Source organism: Prionailurus viverrinus, chromosome D1, assembly GCF_022837055.1.
Source record: "Prionailurus viverrinus isolate Anna chromosome D1, UM_Priviv_1.0, whole genome shotgun sequence".
NCBI lineage: Eukaryota > Metazoa > Chordata > Mammalia > Carnivora > Felidae > Prionailurus > Prionailurus viverrinus.
In genome coordinates, this window is record NC_062570.1 from 3,388,181 (window position 1) to 3,413,219 (window position 25,039).

Consider the following 25,039-nt stretch of genomic DNA (forward strand, 5'->3'; position numbering starts at 1 on the left):
CCTGATTTTTGTTTTCATTTTTAATAGCCCATTTTTATTTTGTTCCATAAAATTATTACCCACAACATATAGTAGATACTTTGTAAACACTGGTTTGCTAACTCTTCTTCAGTTTTTGCAAAGAAATAAAGATGAATTCAATACAATAGCTAACAAAATTCCAGTGAGGTTTTCTGAGGGAACTTTAAAAAGTGATTTTGAACTTTGAACATGAGAACAACATTTTGTAAATACTTGGAACAATTTTAATGACAGTATTTGTATCACAACTACTGATCACTGGGAAAGAATATTTATTTATTAAATGATGTCATGGACACTAAGCAGGATCCAATTCATACTATATACAATAATAAACTCTAGATGGATTAAAGCCCTAATTGTGAAAGATAAAGGTATTAAGTTAATGAAGAAAATCTAGGATGATATTCTCTTGACCTTGGTAAGAAATTACACATTAATTAAGACCCTAACAGTAAAAACAAAAAAAACATTCAAATTGATAAATCTTTCTTTATTAAAATTAAGAAATTCTCTTCAGCAAAAGATACCACAAAGTTATTAGAGAGATACATTCAATGAAAGTATTTGCAACATTTAAACTTCCCTTAAATTGTACTCTCTAGATTAAAACTGCTCTACTCCAATGACTTAGAGAGGACCCAATAGAGAAAGAAACAAAATCAGTGTTTAAGAAATTCACAAAAAGAGATTTGGAAATGACCAGAGAGTGCATGATGAGATTTTCAATCTCATTAACCATTAGAAAAACACAAATTACAACAAATATGTAGCACTCACATTCTCTAGAATAGAAAATTGACAAAATCAGTATCAAATGTTGACCAGAATATGGAGTCCTAGGAAACTGCATATACAGCTGGTAGCAATTTAAAGTTCTAACCACCTTGTAAGTCAATCATGTAGTAGGTAAGTGAAATAAACATGTGTATAGTTTATAATTCAGCCATTATACCTCAGGTTATATCCTAAAGATGCTCTGTCTCAGATTCATATGATAGCATGTACAAGGTGATGCTTTCTAGTATTTGTTCTGATGCTAAGCTATTGGAAGCATTGATAGGAGACCGGATAATGGAATATGCTTGAATATTGAGAAAAGTTGATGGAGACTTACATCAGGCAATATAGGTATGAATTTAAAACATTGGGTGGATTAAGAAAAAGAAAGCAGACTGAGATTTATAGCACGAAATACGACTTGTAGAATCATTTAAGTAGGCATCTGGAGATAGAATAATCTCACACGTATTTCAGAATAAATTATCTTATTTGGGTAAGGACACATGTAATTACATTAAAATGATGCCTACAGTAGGGAGAATAAGTAAAGATGCAGGAGAAATTAATCATAGACTAAACTGAAGAAAGGCTTGGAAAGAATGAGGACTGAGTGAGATGAGGTATAGTTTAGGATACAAGCCTAAGCACGTATATCACAATAACAATAACAATAACAATAACAATAACAATAACAATAACAATAACACAATAACAATCGAGAGGGTTGAGACAGAAGATAAGGAAAAACAAAAACAAAAACTTTGTCACTTGAACTTCTTGTACTTTTTGGCTCTGTTGATTAAAATGAGTTAAGGCATAGCCTCCTCCCTCTGGCCCTCAAGGCTGTCCAGTCTCAGTCATTGATCTACGATGTCTCACTTTCTGTATTAACCATGATTCTTTATTTTCTAATTATAACTTCCTCCTTCTGCTAGGAACTACACATGACATAACTGGGAAAAATCTGGCTTGGTTTATGTGTTGGCCCTTCCCTGATCAGTCTTTCTATGAACAAAATAAATCACACCCTGTGTACTGAGCTCAGCCTGTGGTTCGAAAGCTCATCCAGGTGTACCAGGATAGACTGTTTCACCAAAAATACAAGGAGGTGAGGAGAAGTGTACTTTCTCATCCAGAAGTACATCGTGGTACACAGCATTAGGCAGGTATAGGGAAGTGTTGAAGGGATGTGGGCAGGGCAAGAATAGCATTTGCTAGAAATTACCCATTGAAAAACTCACTTGTACTGCAATTATTTCCGCTCTGCCCTGCAACCAATTTTTTTCAGACACTGGTTGGTTACAATTTCTAAATAAAATAAAATCAAAAGCCTTAAAATAACAAAGCATTACCAATACCCTGAATCAGAACTTATTTTGCATTAAGTTGCTTCCTATCAGGTTTAACACTGGCCATGGCAGTAGCAAGATAGGCTGCTATAAATCCTTGAGATCCAGTCACCTTTTGTCATGTGCCTTGTGATAATCAGTGTATGGGTCAAGGTTCTCAAGAAAAAAAAAAAAAACAAACAAAAAAAAAACAAATAGGAGATCTGCAGTGAGTAAGCTGTAGCCCAGGAGAGCCAGTGCTGTGGTCTTGGTCCATGTTTGAAGCTCTGAGGACCTGGAGAGCTCATGTGTGAGTTCCAGTCCAAAAGCCAGGAGGCTCAAGACCTTTTAAGACCTAGTGCTTCAGTTCAAGTCCAAACGCAGGTCTTAGAGCCGGAATAGAGCAGCTCTAAGAATCAAGCTGAAGAGATTCTCTTTTATTCAAAGAAAGGTCAATCTTTTTGTTATATTCATGTCTTCAACTGATTAGATGAGACCTACCCACATTAGAAAGGACATTCTCCCTTACTCAGTCTATGGATTCAAATATAAAGCCCATCCAAAAGTGTCCTGATAGACATACCCAGAATAATGTTTGACAAAATATCTGGGTAACCTGTGTTTCAGTCAAGTTAGCACATGAAATTAACCATCACACAAGATCAGTTAACCGTATCAGTTTATTAAATGGTTTCCGTGCCTATTAGTTTGAAGAATCTAGAATAAACAGGTGGTAGTCATGGCTTTAGACTTAAGAGGAAGTCTGATTTTGTCTGTCCCCTTAGAGTGTTCTGATCCAAGGGAGCCTAAAATTCCGGGATAAGCACAAATTTCAGAGTGGGTCACTAAGAATTATGACAAGAAATGGTGCATTTAGTTCCTCCCCTTGGTTTCTTCACCCATGAATGCTAACTATGAGGTGGAAAGCACCATTGTTCACCTCCCTTCCATGGGGCATGATCACCAAGATGCCACTTCAACTGTGCCTCTAAGGGCTTTCCAACATCTTATCATGTTGGAATCTTCTGGGTAGTGTGGTATATGGTATAGCTAGTGGATTTCATCATTATTTAAATACTGTCACACTTCCTTTGCTGAAACATGTTATAGGAGGTCCTATAATGATAATTCTGATAATCAACTCGCCACAGGTAGATGTCTTAGAAAATGGTACAACATCTGGAGCTTAATGTCAGTTTATGTTCCTAACGTTTGGACATTCAGCAATGACACTAGCTACTTCAGACTTGGTTGGAGGGAGCCGTGATACTGGACCGTGCCCTGCCTCCATCCGTGTCCCTACAACTACCTCATCTATCAGCCCAGCAGTGAAAATAATGGGGCCAAAGGCAGAGACTGGCTGAACTCCGCCAGACCAGTCATCTTATCATCTTATCAAGTAGTTGTTCAATACCTTCTCTGCTCTGGATGTTTTTTGGTAGGCATTATGTGAGAAATAAAGATTAACACACTTTTTTCCACTCCTGTAGATCCAATCATAGGCTTCTTTCCCAGATGACTTTGTCTTCAGTCTTCTAATCTTGCTCCTTCTTGGACCCTGAATAACGAGTGAAGCCAGTAGATATGCATTTGTCTGTAGAGTATCTTGATCCAGGCCATTGGTCTCTTCCACCGAGTTGATGATTGGGTGTATTCCTCAAAGCTCTGCCACTGTGAGACTTGTCACTGTCCCCCACTGGCCAAGAGTTGCCTCTAGATTCCAACTCTCTAGTGGTTTTGGATTGTCCTGCCTACAAAGATGGTGTCTTCACTGGTCAGAATAAAATCCCTCAGGTGTAGAATCACAGATATTTATTTTCAGTAAGCATGATAGGCTTATAGGGGTAACTGCCAAGGCGATATCAGCAGGGTACTGGTAGCCTCTGCGTAAGCAGGAAAAATGATCGTACTTGTCTCTAATTTCTTTCCTTAATCTTTCTTACTCTCCAGCAATCTATGAATTTGATGTGAAATATCTGTACCCCCTCAGTCGCTGTCTTCATGATCTGTTCAGTGTAATAATGGCCTCCCTGCATTTAATTGCCCTTCTTTAAAAATGCTAAATACTTGTTTTTCTTCTTTAATGCCACTTAACATATTTAATCTGACTCTGGGTATTTTTCAACTATATCATAACAGCCCCCAGATACTTACATGCATTGCAAGTAAACTGCAAGGTTTTTTGAACCCGAAGATAATTTCTTACTCACCCCTGCATCTCATATATCTAAAAGAGTACCTGGTGGAAAGTAGGTACCCATTAAGTAAACATTTGCTGAATTATGTTAAATTGAACATTCCTATATTTGTGTTCCCTCAAGCAACAATGACAATGTTAAGAGCAGACAATGAATTATCTGTTGGATTGAGTTGCATTAAGAATCCCAAGTTCTACTTTTCCTTCTTGGACTTTGGGTTAACTTTTGATTCTCTTTTAGATTCTCATATCCACATAAAACAAGTCCAAAAAGTTGTTTATCTTGAAGTTTTACCACTGTTCAATAAAAGCCGATGTAAGAAATATTAAAGTGGGTGGAAAGTTGATGTGCTATTGATTGGTTGTGCAATTGGATAAACACAGTGATATGGAATGTTTAGTGACACAGCCAAAAAGATTCAGAGTGGAGTAGGGGATCCAGCCTCATTCTCTTTTGAAGTTATTACTGTCTGTTACCTCCATGACCCCAAGTCCAACACTGATAGTACATTTTTTAATATGTAGGCTTAAAATCCTTTTTTCAGAGAGTATTTGCAAATTGGATCCTGGATTTTTATTATTTAACAGCCTGCTCCTCTTACAGTCAACAGCCACCCCATCCCAAACCAACCTGCTTTCCAGGTAGCAGAGGTATTTCCTTAGGATGTCAAGCATGCAGAAGGACTGGTGACTTACTTGGTTGTCTTCTGTGGAAACCGAGCCCCACGGCAGGCATGCCGCTGTCATCCAAAGTTGAGAATCTACAGTATCAACTCAGTATTAACTGCCAGTTGGATGCGGAAAACACCCTAAGAATACTCAGCTTTGCATGCAAGATTGTCGCTTGTCAAATAATTGTAAGATATGAGGCACTGTCGTGAAAATGGGATAACTTGCTGTCCCTGAGTCATACTAGCCCGTGATTATTTGCCTCTGACCTGGTGGGTTACACCACGGGACTTCACCACTTGCGTTCAGTTTGATGCTTCATTTTTTCTTCCCCATTTTTGTTTCAAAGATCGTTCTATTTTTATTCTTATGTTAGTACTTTCACTGTACATCTTGTTTCTTAGCTTTACCTGCCTCCCGCCCCCAATCTGTTCATCTACACACATTCGTGGTGATGTCCCTTTTCTCACATGCAGGGAGAAGCCTGAAGCACTTCACCCCAAAGCTGCCCCCACAACTGAAACAATACGTGTGTGATCTTCAAGGCAATTCTGCAGATATGGCAGCTCAATTGTGCCTTTTCTTCCTACATATTTGGAAATAAATTTTTTTATGTTTATTTATTTTAGAGAGAGAGAGCAAGCAGGCGAGGGGCAGAGAGAGAGGGAGACACAGAATCTGAAGCAGGCTCCAGGCTCTGAACTGTTAGCACAGAGCCTTGTGTGGGGCTTGAACCCCTGAACCGTGAGATTGTGACCTGAGCCAAAGTCGACGCTTAACCGACTTAGCCACCCAGGCGCCCCCATATTTGGAAATAGAAGCTTAAGATTAAACAATTTACCTAATGTTGCAAAATATTTTAATAGCACGGTCAGGATCAGGATTCAAGTCTTTCCGTTTTCAGCTCCGCTAATGGTTGATTTCTGAGTCTCCAGTGCTTTGCTCAATGCCTGGAAAAATAGGTGTTCAATAAAGTATATATTTTATTAACAAATAAAGGTACATAAAAATGAAATAAAGCTCAGAACCCTTCATCAATTGTTTATGTTTTGTTTTTCATTTTGCAAATACTATATTCACCACAGAATGTAATTTAATATACTTAGAGTAAAAGGAGAAATAGCAAAGTGGTTTAGACCAGTCATCTCCAGAGTGAATTGCTTATATATCTGGAGGTGTTCAAGCATACAGTTATGGCACAGGGGAAATACATCAGGGTTTTAGATATGATTTTTGTTAAAACAATGCCCTGTATTGTTTTAAAAGTCAAAGAGTTCAAAAAGTTTTAATGAAAATGTCAGTAATCTTCACCTCCTGTCCATCCTTCGTCTCTGTTGCCAAGTAAGCCATCTATGTTCTTCTTAGTTATTTTTCTTGCCATTTAATTCCATATTTCTATTTGTATTTGCTTTTTAACTCGTCCTCTTAAATTCCATATTTGTACATTTTAAAATTGTCCATAAAATGATAGTAGGATAGGACATGTGTATGTAATTTATAAATATCTACATATCGAAGGCACCTACAAAACTGTGGTCTAGACTAGAAGCGTGAACCTCTATCTACAGCGATCAGGTAGATGATCGTCCAGGGGCCTGAGCAGAGCAGAAAGAACATTTATGTTTTGGAAATATGCTCTAGAAAAAGGCCACATTTCCTCTGCAAGTATAGTCTAAAGGGTCTTGGGAAAATGGTATTAGGGTCTACGGGAATCTTTCACAACATGCCTTGTGACCATCTATAATTGAACAGAAACAAGATAAATGTAGAGTAGACACTAGGGTTTGAAATCAAATCTCTAGGAAGTGCACTTGTCTTTAAGCCAAATGCTCATCACTATCATTTCTCACCCAAAGGCTTTCTTTTGTACTGAATCTAGTCTCCTTCACAAACTCGGGCAGTGTGAGTTAATGTCATGAGTGAGACTTGGCACAAGTCATGAAGCCACAGGGGAACAGGCAATTATTAATGGCATAAATACTCATAAATTTATTTCTTAAACATGGAACGCCTGCAGCCTTGTTTTTTCCCCAGGCCGCTGAACTAGAATCAATTTATCATGTGTAGCTTTCTGGTATACAATTTTATTTCAAATGGTTTGCACTGAAAAGAACACCTCCCTTTTTGAAGGCATTTTTATCTCTCTCTTATCTAATTGTCAAAGAATATTCTTGTATCATTATATCTCACTTCAAAAACATCATATGATAATTATTCTTAACAGAAATTTATCTTAAAGCCTTATTCCAGCTTGATCTATAGATTCGCTGAAATCCCAATCATAATTCAAGTAAGTTACTTGGTGACTCAGTTTGTGGACAAACTGATTCTACTCTACTTAGAGTAAACTCTTGTGCCGTGTAAGCCAGCGTCACCAGACGCTTGCAGACTTCATGGTGTTGTCTTGTTTGAGACAGGACATGACTGTCACAGTGGGGCATCAGCACATGGCACATGGCACTTATTGACAGAGTAAGAACTCCAGTATCTGGTGACAATCTTGAAGCCATTGGTTACCAGCTGCCTTAAAACATTTCATATCCTCCAAAGATTTGTAATTAAGAGCAAGGAGTCAAATAATCACCAAGAAAATAAAACACAGTATGTTGTCTATTTTTATTTTCTTTCCTAACTATCATTTGTGTTTTGGCTATTTTCCAGAGGTGATGTTTCCTGGCAATGAGTATAGCAGAAGCTTGAGAGATACGAGTTGGATTTTCTACTGCTACCTGTGAGTAACTCCTGAACATATTTTCTGCGTTTAGGTATCTGGGTTTCTTATTCATTCAGATGTTACAGAGAAATCTTACTAGGGCCTCCTGAGATGTAGATGGAAATGTAAGTCAGACAGTGTTTGCCCTCAAGAGCTGACGGCATAGTGAGGATGATGAGAAAGGTAAGCACATGTGAACAACAGTGTGCACGTGCTGTTCCAAGGCAGGTGAAAAGTGAGATTGGCAGACAGAGTATCTAAATCTCTCGGAGTGACCAGGTCTGGGATTCCAAAAGGAGTAGACATTGCTCTTGGGCTGTGAAGGATGAAAACAAGGTTTACAGTCATAAAAGCAGGTGGGTTTCCAGAAAGAAAGAGTAGCTTGGGATATGTAATAGTGCCCGCCTGCCATTTGTTGAACATCCATTATGTGCCAAGCAAGGACTTTCTACAAACGAGTTTTGATCTTATTAAGATCATGATTGTGATTTCCATTTCACTGAACAGTTTCATGAGTCAGAGACGGCATGCCACTTGGCCAAAGTCATGCTTCTAAGAGTGGCTGAGATTAGATTTGAACAGAGGTACATCCAACTGGCTCTGAGCTTACATGTTTCCAAAACACCACAATGCATCTCTCTCTACACAAGTGTCAATTTCTCTTCCAGCTGAAAACTCTAACCTTTTAAATTTCCAACATGTGGAAACGTCGGGAAGAGTGACAGTGCACAGGCATGGATCACTGTGATCATCATTGAATGCTGTACTCTTTCTGTATTGCAACACTTTATTTATGCCACAGCTGCGGGATTTAAAGCACCATTCTGGGAGTCTGGAGGTTTATGCCATTGGCTGCATTTTAAATAGACACAAAAAAGGTTCTATGAGGAGCCTTCTCAGTGAATGTTTTTATGGTTATATGCGTACGTGTATCTATCTCTCTAGTTAATGTAGTATTCGTCTAGCATTCAGAATGAGGGGCATTAAAACTCTTGTATCTTCCATGAAGTTACCAATTCAAATGAGCCCTTTCATGATTCCCAGCTAGGTGATGAAATGTCTGAGATGTTTACAACCGGCTTTGGTTCTTGTTCTGCCCGAGCTGATTACTTCCTCGTTGGGCAGTAATGATACTATTTTGGTAAACAGCATACCTTCTGGATGTGGAATTACCTGGGTATTAATCCCAGTTCTGCCATTAAAATATGTAACCCAAGACAAGTAAATCAGCCCCAAAAGCCTGATATGTAAAGTGGGGATTTATATTTGTTTCACTGGACTGTTGTGAGAATTAAGTATAGATAGATCCAGTATGTAAACTCTCAAACATTTAGTGTGTTTTACCATAAAAAAAAATAGGTATTGCTAACGATTATTATGGGAATAATTGCAGTATGTAAATTATCCCTCTCCATCAATAGCTGGGTTATTTCCTGTTAACACAAGTTCAGTTATTCAACCAAATATTTACCAGAAAGTCAGCACTGTGTTAAAATTCAAAAAATTTTATCATAAAAATAGCATTTTCATTGGTTGAAGGAACTTGAGATCTAGAGTAAAGTTCGTTGTGTCAGACACCACACAAAGCAAGGAGAGAGCAAGGAAAAAATAAATATGAAAGCTCATCACACTGTTTGGAATATATCTTCATGGGGGTTGAGATTTGGCCAGTAATTCTCCTTTTTTAGTGGGGTCTTTGTCTGGTTTTGGAATCAAGGTAATGCTGGATTCATACAATGAGTTTGGAAGTTTTCCTTCCATTTCTAGTTTTTTGGAAGTTTGAACAGACTAGGTATCAACTCTCCTTTAAATGTTTGGTAGAATTCCCCTGGGAAGCCATCTGGCCCTGGACTCTTATTTGTTGGGAGATTTTTGATTACCGATTAAATTTCTTTGCTGGTTATGGGTCTGTTCAAATTTTCTATTTCTTCCTCTTTCACTTTGGGTGGTTTGTGAGTCTCTAGGAATTTGTCCACTTCTTCCAGATTGCCCGGTTTGGTGGTATATAATTTTTCACAGTATTCTCTTATAATTCTTTGTATATCTGTGGTGTTGGTTGTGATCTCTCCTCTTTCATTTGTGATTTTTGTCTTTTTCTGGGTCCTTTCTATTTTCTTTTGGAGAAGTCTTATTAATCAGTTTTATTAATTCTTTCAAAGAACCAACTTTTAGTTTTGCTGGTGTTTTCTCCTGTTTTTTGTTTGCTTCTGTATCGTTTATTTCTGCTCTAATCTTTATTATTTCCCTTCTTCTGCTGGCTTTCCTCTTTATTTGCTGTTCCTTTCTAGCTCCTTTAGGTGTAAGATTAGGTTGTTTACTTGGTACTTTTCTTGCTTCTTGAGATAGGCCTGAACTGTAATGTATGTAATGATCAGGACGGTCTTTGCTAATCCCAAAGGGTTTGGGCTGACCTGTTTTTATTTTCATTTGCTTCCATGTATTTTTAATTTCTTCTTTACTTTTCTGGTTAACCCATTTATTCTTTAGAAGGATGTTCTCTAACCTTCATGTATTTTAGGCCTTTACAAATTTTTTCTTGTCATTGATTTCAAGTTTCATAGTGTTGTGATCTGAAAATATGCATGGTATGGTCTCCATCTTTTTGTAGTCGTTGAGAGCTGATTTGTGACCCAGTATGTGATCTGTTCTGGAGAATGTTCCTTGGATACTCAAAAAGAATGTATATTCTGCTGTTTTAGGATGAAATATTCTGAATATATCTGTTAAGTCCACCCTATCCAGAGTGTCACTGAAAGCCATTGTTTCTTTGTTGATTTTCTGCTTAGATGATCTGTCCATTGTTGTAAGTTGGGTGTTAAAGTTCCCTAGTATCATTGTAGTGCTATCAGTGAGCTTCTATATATTTGTTATTAATTTATTTATATATTTGGGTATTCCAGGTTGGGGGCATAAATATTTATAATTGTTAGATCTTGATAGATAGAGCCCTTAATTATGATGTAATGCCCTTCTTCATCTCTTGTTACAGCCCTTGTTGTAAAATCTGGTTTGTCTAGGGGGCGCCTAGGCGGCTCAGTCATTTAAGCATCTGACTTTGGCTCAGGTCATGATCTTGTGGTTCATGAGATTGAGCCCTACTTTGGGCTCTTGCTGTCAGTGCAGAGCCCAGTTCAGATCCTCTGTCTCCTCCTCTCTCTGCCCCTGCCCCGTCCATGCATTTTCTTTCTCTCTCTCAACAATAAACAAACATTAAAAAAAATAAGTAACATTAAAATAAATGAATAAATAAAATCTAGTTTGTTCGATATAAGTATGGCTACTCTGGCTTTCTTTTGACATCCATTAGCATGATAGATGGTTCTCCATCCCCTCACTTTGAATCTGCAGGTGTCTTTAGGTCTGAAATGAGTCTCCTGTAGGCAGCATATACATCAATCTTGTTGTTTTTCTTGATCCATTATGACACCCTCTGTCTTTTGACTGGAGCATTTAGTCCATTTATATTCAGAGTGATTATTGAAAGATATGAATTTAATGCCACTGTGTTACCTATAGAGTTGGTGTTTCCGGTGATGTTCTCTTGGCCTTTCTAGTCTTTGTTGCTTTTAGTCTTTTTTTTTTCCTCCACTCGAAGTCTCTCCGTTAAAATTTCTTGCAGGGCTGGTTAGTGGTCACAAACTCCTTTAGTTTTTGCTTATCTGGGAAATTCTTTATCTCTCCTTCTCCTTCTATTTTGAATGATAGCCTTGCTGGATAGAATATTTTTGGCTGCATATTTTTCTGATTCGCCACACTGAATCTCTCCTGCTACTCCTTTCTGGCCTGCCACGTTTCTGTGGATAGGTCTGCTGTGAACCTTATCTGTCTTCCCTTGTAGGTTAAGGACTTTTTTTTTTCCCTTGCCACTTTCATGATTCTTTCCTTGTCTGTGTATTTTGTGAACTTGACTATGATATGTCTTGGTGATGGCTGGCTTCTATTGAATTTAATAGGACTTCTTTGTGCCTCTTGGATTTTATGTCTGTGTCTTTCCCCAGATTAGGGAAGTTTTCAGCTATAATTTGCTCACATAAACCTTCTTCCCCTTTTTCTCTCTGTTCATCTTCTGGGACTCCTATGACATGAATGTCCTTACACTTTAATAAATCACTGAATTCCCTAAATCTGCCTTTGTGAATACTGACCTTTGTTTCCCTCTTCTTTTCAGCTTTGTTTTCCATAATTTTATGTCTTATATTGCTACTTTTCCCCTCCCCCACTCATGCTCTGTCTCTCAGAAAAATAAGTAAATGTTAAAAAAAATTATAACTTCATTAATTCTTTTATTTTTATGGTCTACAGTGTGTTAAATAATTTTTATAATGTCTGCAGTAGCATACAAAAACAAAGCAGTAACAACCTAATTTAGGGGTAATGTAGCAAGTAAGTAAAATACCAGCTAGAATACAAGGAGTTACCTGCTCTTATAGTAGTATGCATGTGCTAATACGGGAATGAGAAAACATAGTAGTTTTGGGGATTCACGGGGCTGTAACATTTGAGCTAAGTCATGAAAGATGAATAAGAGACAAGTTCTGGCTTCATGGGTGAGTAGCCTGTGTAGTCACACAGATCCTTGCATTCAGTATCACAGACAGTATTTTCCATTGGAAGCAGGATTTGCTTTTAATGTGGGAAGAAGGTAAGATACCGCATCACATCCTTTCTTAATCATGTTACTTCCATGTATTAGCTAATTGCTTGTGCTGAAAATGAAAATAAAGAAGGATAGGGAAAGATAGGGCAACCGATAATTTATTTTCCTTTTGTTTGTCCTTACTCATCAGTAAGCAGAAAGTACAGTGTCAGTAGAATGGGTGTAAGGTAAAAACAGATGAGACAGAGCCAAGGAAATAGCCAACAAAACAAAAAGATGACCTACAAAATAGGGAAAAAAACTGCAAACCTTGTGTGTTTCGCTAAGTTGGAAAACAAAACAAAACAAAACAAATAGTCTAATTGAAAAATGAGCAAAGGAACTAAATAGACATTTTTCCAAAGACGATACCCAGATGGCCAACAGCTATGAGGAAAGGTGTCCAATGTCAGTAACCATCAGGGCAACGCAAATCAAAACCACAAGATGATTTCACTTCACACATGTCAAGATGGCTAGCACCAAAAAGACAAGGAACAACAAGTGTTGTTGAGAGTGTGGAGAAAGAGGAAGCTTTGTGCACTGCTGGTGGGAATACAAACTGGTGCAGCCACTGTGGAAAATAGTATGGAGGTTCTTCAAAAAGTTAAAAATAAAACCACTGTATGATCCAGCAACTCCGTTCCTGAAGGAAATAAAAACTCTATGTTGAAGAGATATCTGCACCCCCACATTCACTGCAACATTACTTACAATAGCCAAGACATGGAAATAACCTGTGTCTATCAGTAGATGAAAGGATAAAGAAAGAAGTTGTGGTATATTTACACACACACGCGCACACACACACACACACACACACACACACACACACTCACACAGGCTATTACTCATCCATTAAAAACAAAAGGAAATTCTGCCATTTCTGACAACATGGATGGACTCTCTGAGAGTGTTATACTAAGCGAAATAAGTCAGATGGAGAAAGACAAAGACTATATGACCTCACTTATATGTGGAATTAAAAAAAAAACACCCGACCAAACAAAACAAAAACAACAAAACAATCAAACTCAAAGAAAATGAGACAAGATTTTTGGTTACCAGGTATGGGGAAGTGGGGCGGAGTAATTGGATCAAGGGGGTCAAAAGGTGCAAAGCACCAGTTATAAGATAAATACCTCTGGGCATATATTTGTCATGTACAGCATAATGACTATAGTCAATACTGCTCTATGGCATATTTGAAAGTTCCTAAGAGAGTGAGCCCTAAAGTTCTCATCACAAAGAAAAAAATACTATTTTTTTTCCTTTTTTGTATCTGTATGAGGCGCTGGATATTAACTAAACTTATATTCATTTCGTGATATATGTGAGTGGTTATGCGGTGGGACTTTAACTCATATGGTGGTATATGTCAATTGTGTCTCAATAAAATGGGGGGGGAAAGTCTCAGATGACACAGTTGTGTGCAGTCTGTCCACTGTTCTTTCGGGAGTGAAATACAGACGTGTGTTCAAGCTATCGAATACAAATGGTGCAATACCAGTGACCTACATATGAGTTGAATGTTTTCAGATTGGCGTTTCAAAACTGGTATGTTTGTATTTAAGACTGGGATTGAACAACATAAAGAATAAAATGCATGCTAATTTTATTTTTCTTCAGTTAGGACATTAAATAGCAAATAAAAAATACAAAAACAAATAAACAAACAAACAGCCATGTCAAATCCAGACAGACTATTGAAGAAAACAGAAAGTTTTATATTTTAATGCCTTGTCACCACACTTTTTTCCCCTGGGGCCTCCTGTTTTCATTTTTCAGTGGGCCCACGATTTATGCAACCAGCTGTGATGAGGATGTACACTGACTAATGTCCCACACCATCAGCTTGTGAAGTAGGACGTGGGCACATAAATGCTGTGCTTCCTGGAACAAACCACACAGATGGATGAGGCGAGGGTGCAGTTGCCCTGAAGCTCACTGCAAGACTCGCTCTTTTTGCTGGGGATCCTGGAAACTATCTGAAAATTAAACCTCCCTGTTGGATGTCAGTGACAGTTTATGATACTCAGTTGAGAAAGATGCATCAATGTTGCAGTGATTCCTTTGGGAGAAAACATAAGGAATGTTGGCCATATTGTCACAGAATTTTATGTCATCTGTGTTAACACACACACACACACACACACAGGAGAATTTCCTGGATGTCACGCTGGTTTTTGATGATAAGCAGAAGCAAAGAAGTCAGGACAAATGACAGATGTGACAAGTGGGGACCTGGGAGAAGCGGGAATGCATGTGTTGTGGTTCAGCTTCTAACCCGTTTCCCTGAACCAGGCCACACTTGGATTCCTGCAGAAGTGGTCTTCGTGGTCTATCCAGAGGGCCGCGGTGAGATGGGGAGTCACGCATTTAGAAATCAGTCGTCAGTCATAGCCAGTTAATGCTTATTCAACCTTGAGGATTATAAATCAGATCATTTTTAATTAGACAAAATTAATGATGTCAAGACACAAAGGTATTAGTGCGTTTTTTAAGACAAATTACGAAGGAGTGTCATACACTGAGACTTTAATTGTCAGCTTAGAAATGCTATTGTTTTCAGATCCTTCCAGGAAAAGGCCATCTATTTTAACCAGTCCCAAAACATTGATGATTAAATTAAAGCTCTCCTTGGGAAGCAGAGCAGAAGACCATCATCACCCAAGTGTATAGAGGGTAGAGAATTTGAAAAGTATTTTTCCAATCAGTCCTTCACAGATGAAAGTAATTTACACTAATATATTTTTTGTAGTTGGTTAATTTTGCTTGAAATATGTTGCTAATGAAAACAAACAAACCAATATTTAGCACTTACTGAGAGCCTCTTATATGCTAAACATTGTGCTAAGTATGTGACATGATTATATTATTTAATACTCATAATCCAACTAAGTTTTAAGATGCTCTTTTTTTGCCCATTTATACAAGAAACACTGCAGGTAAGAGAGATCTCTCCACTCTGCCTTTTGTATGATAGGAGATTTGGCAACTACCCCATTGGATCCCCCCACCTCCTCGTCTACTCGCTATAAATTGTTATACTTCCTACTCCAATTTAAAATGTCTGTGAATATATCATTTATAAGCATAAAGGTGGCCTACTGAGTGTGAGAATTACAATGTATAAATGTGTATGTTTTAGAATTCTGTAAGAGCTCATTTGTATATTCTAAGACATGGAGATAAGAGGAATAAACTAACAATTGAAGCCTATGTTGTGAAGGATGAAGGGAGGGCTATGAGTGCATTCTAGAAAAGAAACTTACCTAAAAATATCAAGTTTTTGGGCACCTGGGTGGCTCAGTAGGTTAAGCATCCCACTCTTGATTTTGGCTCAGGCCATGATCTCATGGTTCAGGGAATTGAGCCCCACATCAGGTTCTGTGTTGACAGCTTGGAGCCTGCTCGGGATTCTCTCTCTACCTCCCTCTCTGCCTTTCCCCTGCTTGTGTTCTCTCTCTCCTTCTCTCTTTCAAAAATAAATAAGCTTAAAAAATAGAGTTTATAACAGCAATACAATGACTTGAGGGACTCCTGAGGACAAAGGGTTAATGGGCAACCCTACAAATCCAAACAGAAGTAAGACCGCCCCTATTCCCGGTGAGGAATCCCAGACTACTGGCTCAGCTAATTTGTTACCCCCCCACCCCCCGCCTTGATCAGGCCACCCCCAAGAGCAAAATGTCACAGCTGGCTTCACTACACGATGCCAAGAACACACAAGACCCAGTGTGTTCAAGGGAAACAGCTCAGAACACACTGTCTCTCCCTATCTCTTTAATTCTTCTGTTGATCTCTTGTCAAACGGACATTTACTTAAACATTTTAAAAACTAAGCTGTATTTCTAAACTTGATGTCTTCTGAAGTTTGTTTCCTGTTTTAAAGAGGCATTTTGGCCCTTACAAAATTATTTTTAAAAATGTAAATTGCCCTTATTTTTATCTAGTACTTCTTGGCCTCATTTTTTCATTTAAGTATTTTTTCATCTGGAGTTTATTTTGATCTCGGGACCGAGTAGAGATTTAACAGTATTGTTGCTCTGGGATGGCTAATTATCACAAAATAATTTATTCAATACTCTATCTTCCCCCCCCCCCCCAATTTAAAGTGTCAGTTTTATCACATGCTCAATCCCTATGTGATTCTGGATCTATTTCTGGACTGTCAATTCAGTTCCATTGATGATAATCTATTCCTGGCTGGTAGCATGCTGCTTTCATTATTGTAGCTTTAGAACTTCTTTAGATATCTGGTTGAATTAGTTCCTCATCTTTGGTCAGGAACATTTCTCTGAAGAAGATTTCCTAAGATTTACAAGATTGCTTTTTTGCTTTTGGATTTCATAACCAACTTCCTCAGAGCTGGAAAATCCTGATACATTTCATTAAATGGTGATGTTTATGAGATTAAAACTTAAGTTCTTTCTTTTAGACTTTTATTAATGTATATTCTTCTTGTATAGAAATTATATCTTTTACAGTTTTGTTATTCTCTATTTAAATATCATTACAATTCCCTCTCTTCCATGGAAAAGACACATTTTTTTTTCCTATAGGATTAAATATATGTGGGCTGGCTGAAGATACAAAGTATGTAGAGAGACATGAAACATACTCAAGCAAAAAGAGACTCAGTTTAGAGCATCCCATTTTTTGTTTTGTGGTCAACCTGTCTCCCCACTCCTACTCCTGGGCTTTTACTTGGTAAGTTGCAAGGAGCCAGGCTAGTTTCTACCATGAGAATGAAGGTCGATATAAACGGAAGCCCTGAAGTCAACACATGCGTAATATACATGCCTGCATCAGGGGATTCGAATTCTATGGTAGCTGGCTCAAAGAGTCACAGCCTGAATACTCCCCATCTACCTTTAAAGCTGGACTGGCCCATGAATAAAGGAATCATAGTGACTCTGATTTTGTCAAGACTCTTAAAAATCAGGAGTAATCTAAGAGTGATAAATTAAAAACTAACTCAGAGAGATCATATTGCCTAGGTGTTTGTATTTATTTTTAAAAAATGTTATAATGTTTAAATGAACTTGCGAACACCCATTACTTTTTTTTATAATTTAATAATGTCGTTTCTTTCCCATGTAAAGATCCAGCTGGATCACCTGCCTAGTTTACAGCCTTTCCTATTTTACTTCTTCTGTTATTCAAAAATAGGATGCAATCCGTTGGACCCTGGTGGGTACACTCATAACCTAAGCTGAGCCAGCCAGAGTCTCTTCCTAGGGACTCTGACCTTAGAAGGAAAAGAAAACCAGTCTCTCTGGGTGATTTTTATATGTGATACGTGATCTCACAAGCTCAGGGCTCCATTTACACCTGCCATGTCAAGGAGTGAGGAGAAGGATAGCTCCCAAAGCCCGCAGTCCGAGTAACGTTTTGCAGCCTAGCCAAACTGATCTTGCAGTCAGTGAGACGTGTCTGAGTTTTTTTCACTATGCCCTCCCCCTCTTCTTTTATTTGGCTTAAATTAGCTAGGACTTGCAATTAAAAAAAAAGAACAAAAGCCCTACGTAAACCTAGTCAGTGGCTAGATTAATGGCCTCTCAAACCTGCTACAAATCCCAAACCTGTGATTTGGGCAAGTTGTCTGACTTCTTTCATTCCTTGAGTGTCTTCCACAGTAAACTTGGGAGTTAAAACCTACCTTAAAAATTATAAAGAGGATTGCAGACTAATCTTGTGTGCTCAGGCAGGCTCCAACTGACTTTCAAGAGCCAAGTGTTAAATATTCAAATATTATGCCCCTTCATTGTTAATCCTGTTAATAGCTTGAAATTGGCAACGGGGAAAGTAGTTAAACCACGAAGATTGGCAGTACTGTTTAAAAAGCTGGAGGGTTTTTTGTTTTTGTCTTTTGTTTTTGTTTTTGTTTTTTTATGGCTGTTTACCAGCACACCCCTGATTATACTAATGGATATAAAGCGCTCAGTATACTGGCTGGCCTATCACATGTAGTCAGTAAAGTGTTGTTATCGTTATTACTAGAAACTTATACTGCATGTTCCACACCAATGAGCCTAAAGAAGTCCAGCTGTTTGTATTATGAAAACATATACCAGATGTCATTAGCAAATAGGGAAGCCATGATCATCAGAGCTCGTGCTCTGGTGCCAGGAACTGTGTTGGTTCAGGTCTCTTGAGAAGCAGACACCAAGGAGAAATTACACGTGCAAGGACTCCTCGTAGGGAAAATGCCTGCATAGGGAAAACAGGAAGAGCGTGGGTTGGGGGGCCAACAGACCGGGAGGCAACTGGACCTGAGTGAAGGAGGAGAGCGGCAAGGGTGGATGCAAGCTGCTGGACTGCCTGATTCTCCCCAGAGAAACCACCTGAGGGCCCTTGCTCACCGGCGCCCCCTGCCGTTCAGGTCAGCCAGGCACATTTTCAAAACCGCTTCCAGAAGTAACTAGTTTCCTGTATGCTGGCTTCAAAGATGCTGCAGATGTTGCCAACTTTATTTTTTTTTTAAGTTTTTATTTAAATCCCATTTAGTTATCATACAGTGTTCTAGTAATCTCAGGTGGACAATTGGTGATTCAGCATCTCCATACATCACCTCGTGTTCATCGCCCGTGTCACCCATCCGCTTTAGCGTGCCTAAAAACAACAATCCTTGTAACGTAAACGAGAGCTCCCTGGGTCCCTGACCATGAATTTGGATTTTTATATGCACCTCAGGTAGTTTTTAAGGAGTGGAAGGAATACTATAAAACCGCATTTTCGGAAGTTTTTTTTTTTCCTTTAAAATTATGAGGTTATTGGGGCGCCTGGGTGGCGCAGTCGGTTGAGCGTCCGACTTCAGCCAGGTCACGATCTCGCGGTCCGGGAGTTCGAGCCCCGCGTCGGGCTCTGGGCTGATGGCTCAGAGCCTGGAGCCTGTTTCCGATTCTGTGTCTCCCTCTCTCTCTGCCCCTCCCCCGTTCATGCTCTGTCTCTCTCTGTCCCAAAAATAAATAAAACGTAAAAAAAAAAAAAAAAAATTAAAAAAATTAAAAAAAAATTAGGTTATTTTAATCACCTTACGTATGGGGTCACTGTTGTGTGCATCTGTAAAATAATGAAGCTGATTGTTGAGATTCATGCAGGGACACAAGAACAACAATGAAACCTGGGCTCATTATTTGGAGTCCCTCTGTTCTTAAGGCCTGAGTCTTCCCATCCTTGCCTAAGCTCCGTTTTTCTGGTTTTCCTCCTGTGCCAGGACAGCACGCACGGGGAGTTACCTTCATTTCCGTTCCTTTCACTTCTTTTTTTTTTTTTTAACAGTCTCCTTTTCAGTGATCTTGTTTTTACTATATCTCTTATTCTTTTGATACCATTTTTTTCCATATCTCTGGTGCTTCTCTCTTGTATTTGCAAAGCCAACCTCCTAATCCAATAGTTTACAAAAAAAAAAAAAAAAAGAAAAGATTCTTGCAATTATCTCGTTAGTGGTTTTAGGATTTTCAGGAATTTTTCAGGAATTTTGTTCCCTCCAGTTCATCTCATAGAAGAGCTTTCTTAATATCTAAGCCAGATCACCGAAAATCTACTCCATAATTTTGCCCGTTGAACAAAAAAATTTGAACTCTACACTGGCATTCTAGGTTTCTTATGTTCTGCTCGATGTACACAGTTCTTCAGTTCTTACCCTGTGTCCTAGAGGTAACTGTTTATGTGATGAAGGTTATGGTTTATATGGTCATTTGGGAGAATGATGGGTCGAACGAAAGTTAATGGTTTCACTTACTTAAGACCTCAGTTCTTTGAAGGTGCCATAGTGCAAGTGAATTTTTAAGACGGATATGCAATATGACTGTTTTCAAGACTAGTGGCCTGCACAAAACACTTTTGTGAAAATTAGTCTGATTTTTATTATGTCATTCCCAACAGCCACCAAGGCTGTCAAATGCACCTCTTTTTGTACATGAGTTCGTCATCACGTCTGTATCTTTGTTAGGATCTTTCCTCATCCAGATTTAAACATATATACAGATTTTGATGTAAGATGGACCTTCATAGAGGACGAGACTTGAAGTGTTTGACACATGATAGACTTGGACAGACTCTCTCGTCTTTAGATTGCTGCGTTCGGTAATTTTGAGATACCTTTGGAAGATTACCAGCCAACAATGACATCAAATTTATTCTTCATTAACCATTTTATTTTATTTTTTGTATTTTTTATTATTATTATTATTTATTTATTTTTGAGACAGAGAGAGACGGAGCATGAACAGGGGAGGGGCAGAGAGAGAGGGGGACACAGAATCGGAAGCAGGCTCCAGGCTCTGAGCCATCAGCCCAGAGCCCAACGCGGGGCTCCAACTCATGGACCGCGAGATCTTCACCTGAGCTGAAGTCGGACGCTTAACCGACTGAGCCACCCAGGCACCCCCATTAACCATTTTATTGATAGTCTATGAATCTTGCCTCTGACTGTGTTATGTTCAAGACTTTTCTAATTGGTTTGTTTGGTTAATTCCTGTGTCCCCTAGAAGACCATGCGTATTTCAAGACCAGGTTCCAAATGTATGTTTTCTGTAGTACCAAGCATAGATAGTGTGCTATGCATGAGGTGAGGTTTGCTGAATTACAAAGTAGTAGTGGGGGCAGGATCTGGGAAGACTCAGGAGTCGGGAATACAAGAATGTGAGGGAGGGAAGTTGAGATAGAAAGCATAGAAATGCTTGCAGGAGAATGGTACTGGTATGATGAATCTACAGTGTGTGCTGGGGCACACGAATGCCTTTCTAATGTTCTCACTTGGCCCTGCATCATGAACTCGTTCACTGTTCACATAAGCCACTAATTGCAGCACTTGGAAAATAGGCTTTTGTCTATAATAGCCCCAAATATTTCAAGGCAGTGGAGCCTCCTAAAGTAGCAGAGCTCAATTTCTCTTAGACTGATGGCCTCTGTCTCTGCATATATGCTTCACAAACGCACCGTTTGTGTTTTTAATATATCATACAGAGATATGGCCTCCCTGCGTTTATAGCTGTTGTAAGGTATTATGCCCAGGGGTATACAGGGTCTGGAGGAAGATTGCTAGGGTAAACTAAGAGTTTTTAAACTCAGAAGTTACATGTGAAAGGGAAAAGGCTAACACATACTTGACTGAGGGTATTTTTTTTAAATGGAAACTAGAAATTATTACAACTTCAATGTGTTATCCCCGTAATAGCCCAGCTGATAGCACCAGTGTCTATGTGATAAGAGCCTCAAAGAAAGGTGAGGCAAAAGTCACTTAGAATGACTTGTCAATGAGGTCTTCTGTCTAAGTGACAGTTCTAAAAACAGTGAAGGGTCAATTTTGTGCACTTCAGCTGATTTGATTCAAGAGGCTAACTCTTTACTAAGGAGACTAATAGATAACCTTCAAAAGCTTTCCTTTAAAAATAGAGACACATTTGACTTCTGAATCTAGAATTAACTTGCATAAACGCCAAGTAAACTGCCATGGTTGGAATGAGGTTAAGAATGCAGGGTTTGACAGGAAACTGAGTTCTAGTTTTTATCTTCTACTTAGCACCCATTCTTTAAATAGATCCACATCTGCCCCCTGGGCACAATCAGTGGTGGAAGAGACAGGTGCCAAGCCAGGGAAGAGACTAGCCACAGCCAATGGAAGCTTCCGTCATCGGGTTGACCTATCAGTTCTGCGACAGTCAGGGTCTAATAAGGGCTGGGCCGAACCATGTGGAGGTTTCTTTTACCTAATTTGGAAATGTGAGAGCCTGTCCTAAAAGTGCATTGGGGGCTCCTGGGCGGCTCAGTTGGTTAAGTGTCCCAGTCTTGATTTCAGCTCAGGTCATGATCTCACAGTATATGGGATTGAGCCCCTTGTGAGTCTCTGTGCTGATGGCACAGAGTCTGCTTGGGGTTCTCCCTCTCCCTCTCCACCCTCTGCCCCTTCCCCACTCATGCACACATGCGCTCTCTCAAATAACAAAAATATTTTTTTTAAAAAGTGCATTGAAAGGTCATGCTTCCCTCAGGCCTCCCTTGTCGTAGTGAAGCGAGGATTGTCAGGACCCACTGGTGAGTTGAAGAAGGAATTACTAGTGGTACAGCTTTTATTTTTCAACTCAACCCTACGTGTGTTCTCCCTGGTGAGGCTGTGCTTCTAGAAACTGTGACTACATCTATAACGTTGACCTCCATCAGTGGCAGAGAGAACTCTGCACGGTACTGTGAACTTCTCGCTCTGGGCCCCACCCTATAAATGAAATAAGGGGGGCACAGGGGAAAAGGGGAACAGTGATCACCTTTTCGATAAAGGATAGCATTACATAAAACTGAAATGTGATTTTATTTAAACTTTTCTTCTGGTCATCCTCTTATTTTCTCACAGAATTGTAAACAATTGAAGCCTTAACCAAACTGATTAAATTCGTGTTTTGGCACCATATTTCTGTCCCTAAAACATAGTCATGTATGTGTAGCAAGTTCTAAGACACAGTCTATGGTATTCTAATGTATGTAAATGTTTTTCTTTATAAAGATAGAAACATACAGAATGACCTCCTATACAGAGAGTGGGAACAGTCCCCACATAGATAAACCATAATAACTTTAACAGTATCTTAAACATTATGGCATTTAAATTTTTTTTAACATTTATTTATTTTTGAGACAGAGAGAGACAGAGCATGAACAGGGGAGGGGCAGAGAGAGAGGGAGACACAGAATCAGAAACAGGCTCCAGGCTCTGAGCTGTCAGCACAGACCTGCGGGGCTCGAACTCACGGACCGTGAGATCATGATCTGAACCGAAGTCAGACGCTTAACCGACTAAGCCACCCAGGCGCCCCAAACATTATGGCATTAAAATTTTTTTTTTTTAATTTGTTTTAATGTTTTTATTTATTTTTGAGACAGAGAGAGACAGAGCATGAGCAGGGGAGGGGTGGAGAGAGAGGGAGACACAGAATCTGAAACAGGCTCCAGGCTCTGAGCTGTCAGCACAGAGCCTAACGCAGGGCTCAAACTCACAGAACGCGAGATCATGACCTGAGCTGAAGTTGGATGTTTAACCGACTGAGCCACCCAGGCGCCCCAACATTATGGCATTTTTGATAAAATGGAATCTTTGAATAAGTGTCTGACCATGTCAAAGAGCTCTTTGGTGTTTGGCTGTTTCTAATTTACACAAGTAGAGTGCTGAGTGTTCTGGATGTCATCAAATATGAGCCCAAGGGTCTCCATGATATTATGACCTCAGCAGTGCTGTGTTTGGCTTCAGGGAGGAGGGTAGATGGTTATGCCTTATATGCTCTTACGCTTATATGCAGACCCTGTCTCCTGGTTTTGCTTTGGGCCCTTCTATATGTCTCAGGCTCAAGTTTGTTCACGAGTCAAAAGAACTTTAAATGGAGGCTGATTCTGGTCCTTAAATGAAATTGTGCTATTTTATCTTATGCGGAAATTGTCCTTCAATGTCTGGTGCATTGAGAAGCAGGAAAGACTTCAGTTGTTTTCATCTATGCAATAACAACAACAATGATGATAATAATTAATAATAATAATTAATAATAATAATATTAGACATTTATGGTTCACATACTGTGTCCAGGTATTCACATATAACAAATCATATAAGCCTCACTGCACAATGTAGTAAATACCATGATAACCATCATGTGCTAGTTGCATAAAGCAGTCAAAGCGCTTACAAAATGTGGGGAAATCAGTTGTACTTACATAAATGGTTAGAAAAAAGATGATGGCAGAAAGCCACCACCACAGGGTGACAATGCCCGAGGTGAGCTAGTGAGATATTGTACTGGGATCGCAAGAAACTTGTTCTATCACCTTCAGGAAATTACTTTCCATCTGGCTCCAATGTACCTTGGTCACAAACCCCACTTGAGCCCCAGACCCTTTGCTACTTACGCACACAAGTTAATGATTACTGTCTAATTGTTTTCTCCACATTCACCATGTGTGTAAGATGTTGTTTTCTTCACACTCACCACGTGGGTAATATCTTGTGAGCTCAATAAATATGGAGAGAAATGCCTACTCAGGGCTCAGATGTTAGCCTCTTTCATATTCAATTCTGCATCTGCTCTCTTGCTGGACAAGAGAGAACTCCAGACTCCTAGTCTGCGACAACAAAAGTTAGTCAAGTTCCCATTTCTAGGCAGGGAAAGAGGCAGTGTTTGAACCCACTGTATGTTCCTTTGCTCTTAGACTCTGTCACATACTGCCTCCCAGATGATGCAAATGTGGTAAACCAATGGGCCAGTCATTTTTGGACAGTGTTCATGTCAGGACACAGCTCAGAAGAAGCCTGTGGGTACAACAGGTATGGAGGACATGGACCTTTGCTCCATTCATTATACATGGGGAGAAGGAATACATGAACTGGTTTTTCAGGATATTTCTCTTGGAAGAGTGACAGAGGTGAATTTCAAGAAACAGGTGAAGGTCCTAGTTGGGACCTGTTTATTTCTTGCTGAAGTCTCTGAACTTTATGTCATATATCAAGAGGAATACATAAGTAAAGATTCTGTAGAGAGGTAGGTACAATTTTATGAAGTCAGAAGAAGAATCTCTGTTGGGAAGATCTCTAAGGGCAGGACTGAGGGCGAAAGGGACTAGTGTGAAGGTCGTCAATGTAAATCAGAAACTAAATCATGACAACCTGCACCAAGGGTAGGAGAGACAAGGAACACAAGTAGTGG